At 35.4% G+C, this 8,096-nt stretch overlaps 1 protein-coding gene across 1 annotated transcript in view; it reads right to left on the minus strand.

Moving 5' to 3' along the window:
* LOC107556334 (engulfment and cell motility protein 1-like) overlaps nucleotides 1-4,788 on the minus strand; it is a 109,010-nt gene extending 104,222 nt beyond the window's left edge. The window contains exon 1 of the mRNA XM_016239421.1: nucleotides 4,665-4,788. The gene's annotated coding sequence lies outside the window, so the exon portion shown is untranslated. The remainder of the gene's footprint in view (nucleotides 1-4,664) is intronic.
* Nucleotides 4,789-8,096: the final 3,308 nt, after the last annotated feature.

Below are 8,096 nucleotides of genomic sequence, written 5' to 3' on the forward strand. Positions count from 1 at the left end.
CACAAGTTGATATGATTCTTTAGGGTCTTAATGAAAAGTCTATAACATACAAACCCGATTCCAAAAACAGAACTGTGCTTCACTGAAAGATACGCATGACAATCGGAGCTTCTGTCGAATCGCGATCTCGATTCCATTTCGATTTATCGTGCAGCCCTACGTCAGCCATCTCGCATTCACCATAATAATCAATGAATATTAAAAGATATACAAGAGTATAACTTGCTGTTGTAGACGCACACAGTCAATGTGCTCAAAGATTCGCAGACGGTTCCAAAAATGGCGGATGTCTTACGTATCACGGCCCATAGAAACAGCCGATAATGAGGAATCTAGGTATATATATATATCTATGGAGCATACTAAATTTCAGCCGCGAAACTGGCTAACTAGCACATTATTAGGAATGGCGATTTGCAAAGATTCAAAAATCACAAAAATAATGTTTGTTGTTTCAAACTAAAAGTTTCAAACTAATTCTTATTAGCATAAATAGCAGTTCATCTTAAAGTCAATACAACATGTTTAAGCATCAACTACACCTAAAAAAAAACATATTTCAAAAAAATATCTCTTTATTGTTCAGATGAAGTATGGCACTCATCAATGGGCAAAAAGAAATCCAAGCATGCTCTCAGAAAACATAGCCTATGTGCGGCAGTGGTAGGCATGTCCGGGTTTCATGGCATATTTTCAGGAAATCATTAATACAAAGTAATTCATTTCAGTTATGTTATTATCACAAAGCAGTTTAAATTATGCTGATTTGCAGATATAATTATATTAATGCATATTGTGACTGTTTGTGTTTATGAACATGTAAAAATAAAATGCTGAATTATTTGAATTACTGATATACGACCAGCAAAAATTTGGATGCATGCTCTTTAGCTGGCGCATGCATAAGAACATTTTCAGTTTCTGCTTTTAAAAATCCCAATTTGTTGTTCCTCAGTTATGAGTTTCGACATAGGATAAAATCCATAGAATGTAGGACCAATCTGACCATATAGCCTACAATTCTACTGCCAGATAAAATTACAAAATTAATTTTATATATTCATTAATTTTTTTAATACATTTTAAATTACAGATAATTTTCACGCAACTCTGATGCAAGTGGCTTTTTTCCTTTTTGTAAGTGCAATAGTTTCTCTATGTGACCACACTGGAGCTGCATTGGAAGAAGACAAAGCCAAAGATCCTCACTCTTATTTTGGTGGCAAGAAAGATAAGAGAAGACAGTGATGAACACATCAGACAAGGAACGGTTGAGAATCCCCCTTGAGAAAGTGAGTTTAGATCTGAGATAAGGGGGCTGGGTGGTGAGAAAGACAAAGTGAGGAAGAAGGGAGGAACGTGAAACACAGAGAGAGAGAGAGAGAGAGAGAGAGAGAGAGAGAGAGAGAGAGAGAGAATCACTTGCAGTCAAGAACTCATCATAAATTGGCAAGGTTGCACTCAGAGGTGAGAGACTGAGAGACTGCAGAAAGTAATTTATATATACACATGCCGCACATGTGCAGAATTTCAATGAGCCGTTCACACAGCGACACCTTAAACTTCAGACTCTCTTAGAAAACTCATCTGATCTCACTCATCTGATCTGCCTCCACCGCACACACAGACAATGATAAACCCCCTGACATCAACTGACAATGAAAATCAGAAGCATTTCTTACTCGATTAAAAATGCCTCCCTCATGAGTTTAGCATGATGCAAAAAATTTAAAGAGGGGAAAAGCAACTGAAAGTAGTGCACACATTCAAACCACTGTGGTCTAGCAGTATAAGCTCTGATACATTGTGTCACGTTGCTCATTTGGGCTTTGTGGGTTCAAGTCTGGCTTGCAAGTAAGCAACACTTACTATTTTCCTTCCATGCTCTACTCTCTGTCGATCCTGTCCTATTTCTCACTTTCTATATAACAAAAAATAACACAGCGGCACCCATCAGACAGCAAAACGTGCATTTGACATTAATGTTGAGATGTGACTCAATTATTTCTGACCCAGAAAACATTCTACATGCCACTAACATGCACTGAACATGCTTACATCTCAAGACCAACAGCACATGCATGCGATCTTAAGGACCAATTGGGCAAGACGCTGAACTCACACTTGCCTCCAGACACAAAAGTGACTCAACGGCATGCGGATAAAAGAAACAGACTACCACTGCAACAAAACACATTCTCATCTGGACAACACAAGACCAGCATGCATCTGAACTACAAAGTCAAGGAAATATATGCATAAAAAAGATGAAGACTTTGAGCTACTGATAGTTTTTCGAATGAAAAGGAACAAACTATTTCCTGCCCAGAGGGCATGGAAGTTTCTACAACTTAGAGATGCCATTTCTTCCTCAATTTTGACACACTTTCAGAGCTATTTTGAATAAACCACAATATATTGAGTGTATCAAGAATTCTGCTGGTATTTCAACAGTCTCAAATAAGGTTGCAACAACTAATTGGTTGATGATAAAAATAGATAGCAACAAATGTCAGAAATTGTTTGGGCATGTCAGTGGCATCAATAAATATAATTTAACCGAAATAACATCAGTCAAAAAAAAAAATCTACAAAAGTGAACCTATAGTGCAGCAGTGGCGAACTCCGGTCCTGGAGAGCCGCAGCCCTGCAGAGTTCAGCTCTAACCCTAATTAAAACTCACCTGCCTGTAGCTTCCTAGTAACCGTTCAGACCTTGATTAGCTTGTTCAGGTGTGTTTGATTAGGGTTGAAGCAAAACTCTGCAGGGCTGCGGCTCTCCAGGACCGGAGTTGATGATAAAAATAGATAGCAACAAATGTCAGAAATTGTTTGGGCATGTCAAAAAATCTACAAAAGTGAACCTATAGTGCAGCGGAGCCGCAGCCCTGCAGAGTTCAGCTCTAACCCTAATTAAAACTCACCTGCCTGTAGCTTCCTAGTAACCGTTCAGACCTTGATTAGCTTGTTCAGGTGTGTTTGATTAGGGTTGAAGCAAAACTCTGCAGGGCTGCGGCTCGCCAGGACCGACGTTCGCCACCCCTGCTATAGTGCATGAGCACCACCCTCCTAAAATTAAGTAGGCTACTTTAATTTGAATAAAATTCTATAAAGACTGTTAAAACCTTCTATAAAGATTTGACACAGCACAAATTGGCAAAAAAATTAACAAAAATTCCTTACAGTAAGCAAAATGTGTTATTCCACTAAAGTTGGATAAAAACAAAAAGATTACAGCACAAATTGGCAAAAAAATTAACAAAAATTCCTTACAGTAAGCAAAATGTGTTATTCCACTAAAGTTGGATAAAAACAAAAAGATTTAAAAAAAGACTTTTCAAAGTTGTAAATAAAACAAAGAGTACTAGACTATATATATTTTACAAGAAAATATTATTTTAATCTTTCTAAAATTTCATATTTAATTCAACATGTTACTTGACGTTTCATTGTAATGAATTGTGAAATTTACTAGCAATTTCTGAGTTAAAATTGTTCCAAAATAAATCCTACACCATTTTTTTCCAGTGCAGAGCACAATGTATCAAAAATGCATAAAAACCTGTCAAATACATAAACTGTTACTGAATGCTAATGTTTTTAAACACGGTTTTATTCCATGTTTGTTTATTGCCCTCATACAGTGTTTTTTTATTTTATATAACTGCCTATTTTTGTATGAGTCATTTTAATAATACATAGGCCATACATAACTTTCTTTCATACATTTAGATTTTGCATCTCAAGTAAGATAATTGCCGTTTCATTCAACTGGGGAAAAAATAGCCTTCTTTATTGCATTAATCGAATCGACTATCAGCACTAATCTCAGTATTTAAAGGGACATTTCACCCAAAAATTAAAAATCTGTCATCGTTTACTCACGTCCGTGGAACACAAAAGGCGATGATGTTAGGCACTAGGCAAAAGACTGACAGATTCAGTCACCATTCACTTGCATTGCATCTTTTTTGTCTACAATGAAAGTAAATGGTGACTGAGAATATCATTCTGTCTCACATCTCCTTTTGTGTTCAACTGAAGAAAGGAAGTCATTTTTGTGTTTGTAACGACATGAGTGCGAGTAATATACATAGTAATGCCATAAGAGCAAACTATGACAGAATTAGGGTGAGCTGTTTAAAGAGACGGGACCTTTAATTCACGCACAGTCAAGAAGAGTCCACGAGGATCTTCCATTAAACAAAAAAAAATCGTATTATGAGCTAAATAAGTTTCAAAGTAGCCTACATAAAAGATATTGCTTTTCTTCCCTACAAAGATAATAGAGAGGTCATTGTCATTGTGCAGAACTCTCTAATCCACCATTCTCAATTTAACTCTGTTGGAACAGGATCAATCGTAAAATGAAACCACTGATGTTTGTGACACTCTTTTGACCTCACAGTCTTTTTGCAAGTGTGAGTGCGTTTGTGGAATAAAACACGCATGAAGTGGCATGCACTGAGCTCTGTCAAACTCTCCACCCGCTGCAAGCTGTCTGTCCGCGCTCAATAGAGGGGCTATTCATGACTGTCTTACAAGTGCACACTACAGCGCTTAAACTTCACCCCGCGAGGATGAAACAGCGCGAACTGGCGTGGGATCGCACTGACACCAGATCAACATCAGGCGAATCGGCAACGCGAAATAAATCGTACGAACCTGAAGCGGCGAGACGACTTTTCCTCCTTCCAGGGATTGATGTTTGGGAGTTTGTTGCTGTCGCGCGCTCCCTCCCTTTCTCTAGCGCACTAGATAGATAGTGCTGATGTTGTTTTCACTTCCTCTTTCCTCCTCCTCCCGGTTCATGATTGGCTCCGCCGCTTCAGGAACCCACCAATCACAGCACAGTAAATCCTGATCATTCAATAGACAGACAAAAGCGCGTCAGGGTGTTTTCTCAGTCTAGTCTAGTTGTTATCTTAAATGTGATGTTTTTGCATGATATAAGATATTTGTCGGCTATTATTTAAATATATAGTAAAGAAGACATATAGGGACTTCCAACGTTAAAATGGACACACTTCATTATATATTTCATTAAGAACATTAACTAACATTACTACTTTACTTTACTTTTAGTCATTTAGCAGACGCTTTTATACAAAACTAAAAGCTAAAACTCTATAAATACTATATATATACACATTTAAGAAAATAAAATAAATTAAATAAAAATGACAAATGCATACAACAACATTTCAAAACTTTTAAATGAAAAAAAAAAGCTAAAAACAATTCAAAATATTAAAAGAACAATATGTATGAGTATAATAATGATACTACATATGCGACCCTGGACCACAAAACCTGTCATAAGGATAATTTTTTTGATTTATATATCATCTGAAAGCTGAATAAATCAGCTTTTCATTGATGTATTTGTTAGGATAGGACCATATTTGGCCGAGATACAACTATTTGAAAATCTGGAAGCTGAGGGTGCAAAAAAATCTAAATATTGAGAAAATCGCCTTTAAAGTTGTCCAAATTAAGTCCTTAGCAATGAATATTACTAATCAAAAATTAAGTTTTTATATATTTACGGTAGGAAATTTACAAAATGTCTTCATGGAACATGATCTTTACTTAATATCCTGATGATTTTTGGCATAAAATAAAAATCAATAATTTTGACTCTTTTTTTTATTAAAATTATTTTAAATATCCCCTGAACCTAAAATATAAATCACCACCATTTTTTAATATATAATATTCAATGAATAAAATTAAACTTTTTTTTTTTTTTTTGCTTTGGATAAGAATGTCTGGTAAATTCCTGTAATACTGTAAATAATTCATGATTTTCTGTCACTGGGAATTAATCATCCAACATGACTGACATATTTCAAAAGAATTCTTAAATAAATTCTTGTTGCTTTCTATCTCTCTTCACTCTTAATTTAATCATAAATTAATTAATTAAGCTTCATAATTTATGCAGGGTTTATCATCTATTGAAAATGAATGATTCATTTTTGGTGTTACAGTATAACAGTAGGAGTATATAAAATATTGATATATTTAATTAAGCATTTTTTTAATTAACACCAGCAAGTCTTTGTCTGAAGAAGAAGAAAATAGGATTAAACCAGAAAATCATTGCCTGGCCATTAGTCTTCAGGGCATATTTGGCATTTTGTAAATATCTGTCCATCAGACCTCAACATCCTCACAGTGTCCACCCACACACAGCAATAGATTATCTGTCCCACACAAGGACAGTATTCAGACCCCCTTAAATTTTTCACTCTTTGTTATATTGCAGCCAAGTTCATTTTTTTTCCTCATTAATGTACACACAGCACCCCATATTGACAGAAAAACACAGCATTGTTGACATTTTTGCAGATTTATTAAAAAAGAAAAACTGAAATATCACATGGTCCTAAGTATTCAGACCCTTTGCTCAGTATTTAGTAGAAGCACCCTTTTGATCTAATCCAGCCATGAGTCTTTTTGGGAAAGATGCAACAGGTTTTTCACACCTGGATTTGGGGATCCTCTGCCATTCCTCCTTGCAGATCCTCTCCAGTTCTGTCAGGTTGGATGGTAAACGTTGGTGGACAGCCATTTTTAGGTCTCTCCAGAGATGCTCAATTGGGTTTAAGTCAGGGCTCTGGCTGGGCCATTCAAGAACAGTCACAGAGTTGTTGTGAAGCCACTCCTTCGTTATTTTAGCTGTGTGCTTAGGGTCATTGTCTTGTTGGAAGGTAAAACGTCTCAGTTCCTTTGACCTCATAATTCTCATTTGCTCTGACATGCACTGTGAGCTGTAAGGTCTTATATAGACAGGTGTGTGGCTTTCCTAATCAAGTCCAATCAGTATAATCAAACACAGCTGGACTCAAATGAAGGTGTAGAACCATCTCAAGGATGATCAGAAGAAATGGACAGCACATGAGTTAAATATATGAGTGTCACAGCAAAGGGTCTGAATACTTAGGACCATGTGATATTTCAGTTTTTCTTTTTTAATAAATCTGCAAAAATGTCAACAATTCTGTGTTTTTCTGTCAATATGGGGTGCTGTGTGTACATTAATGAGGAAAAAAACTTAACTTGAATGATTTTAGCAAATGGCTGCAATATTGTTAAGAGTGAAAATTTTAAGGGGGTCTGAATACTTTCCGTACCCACTGTATATTAACCATCCCATGCTGACACCATTTGCTTACTCCATTTTGAAGATTAGAGAGGACACAATGTCCCTGCGCTTCAGCGGCAGAGGTGATGTTACCTTTAGTTTGGGTCTATTTAAAAACCATTATCATGGGTCAGTCTCTGCGTCAGCTCTTCTCTGAATGCTGTGACATGCTTCGGATTTTTCTTCGAACTGTGTGAAATGATGAACAACTTCTTTAGGAAATGAATCTGCTGAAAACCAACACCATGCTCTGCATCACAAAAAAAATGCACTGATGATTAAATCAAATACTATTTCTGGTCATGATCCTGATGCAACACACACACACACGTCATCAGGATCATGGCCTCTATAGGGCTGGGTAGTAACTTTGTATTTTTTTAATCAGTTTGGTATGAGATCATTCTATTTAAATCAATGTAATAAACAACTTACATAGAAAGTCATCTAAAAGTAATCAAAAAGTAGTCTGATTACATTACCTAAAATTTGGAATCTGTAACGGCTTACAATTTGCACAGAGTGGATGAACTCTATATATATATACTGTATATATATAATATGAAGAGTTCATTTGCAAAAACAGATATATATGAAGAGTTCATTTGCCAAAATAGATAACTCCGTTTTTAACAATTTTCAATAATCATGATTTTCATTGTGCATTCCAATTAATCTCAATGAAACTGGGTTATTTTGATTAGGTAAAAAATAACTAAAATAACATCTAACTAAATAAAACACACACACAAAAAATAACAATAAAAAACATGACTTTTGAATTAAAAAAAAAACAGTTATCTGTTATTGCAAATAAACTCTTCATATATATATATATATATATATATATATATATATATATGATCATGTTTTGTCATTTATTTTATAACACATTTATACATATTTTTGCAGGCAAAACTGCTGTGCTGGAATTTTCTATCACAATT

Source organism: Sinocyclocheilus grahami, unplaced genomic scaffold (assembly GCF_001515645.1).
Source record: "Sinocyclocheilus grahami isolate Dianchi unplaced genomic scaffold, SAMN03320097.WGS_v1.1 scaffold565.1, whole genome shotgun sequence".
Taxonomy (NCBI): Eukaryota; Metazoa; Chordata; class Actinopteri; order Cypriniformes; family Cyprinidae; genus Sinocyclocheilus; species Sinocyclocheilus grahami.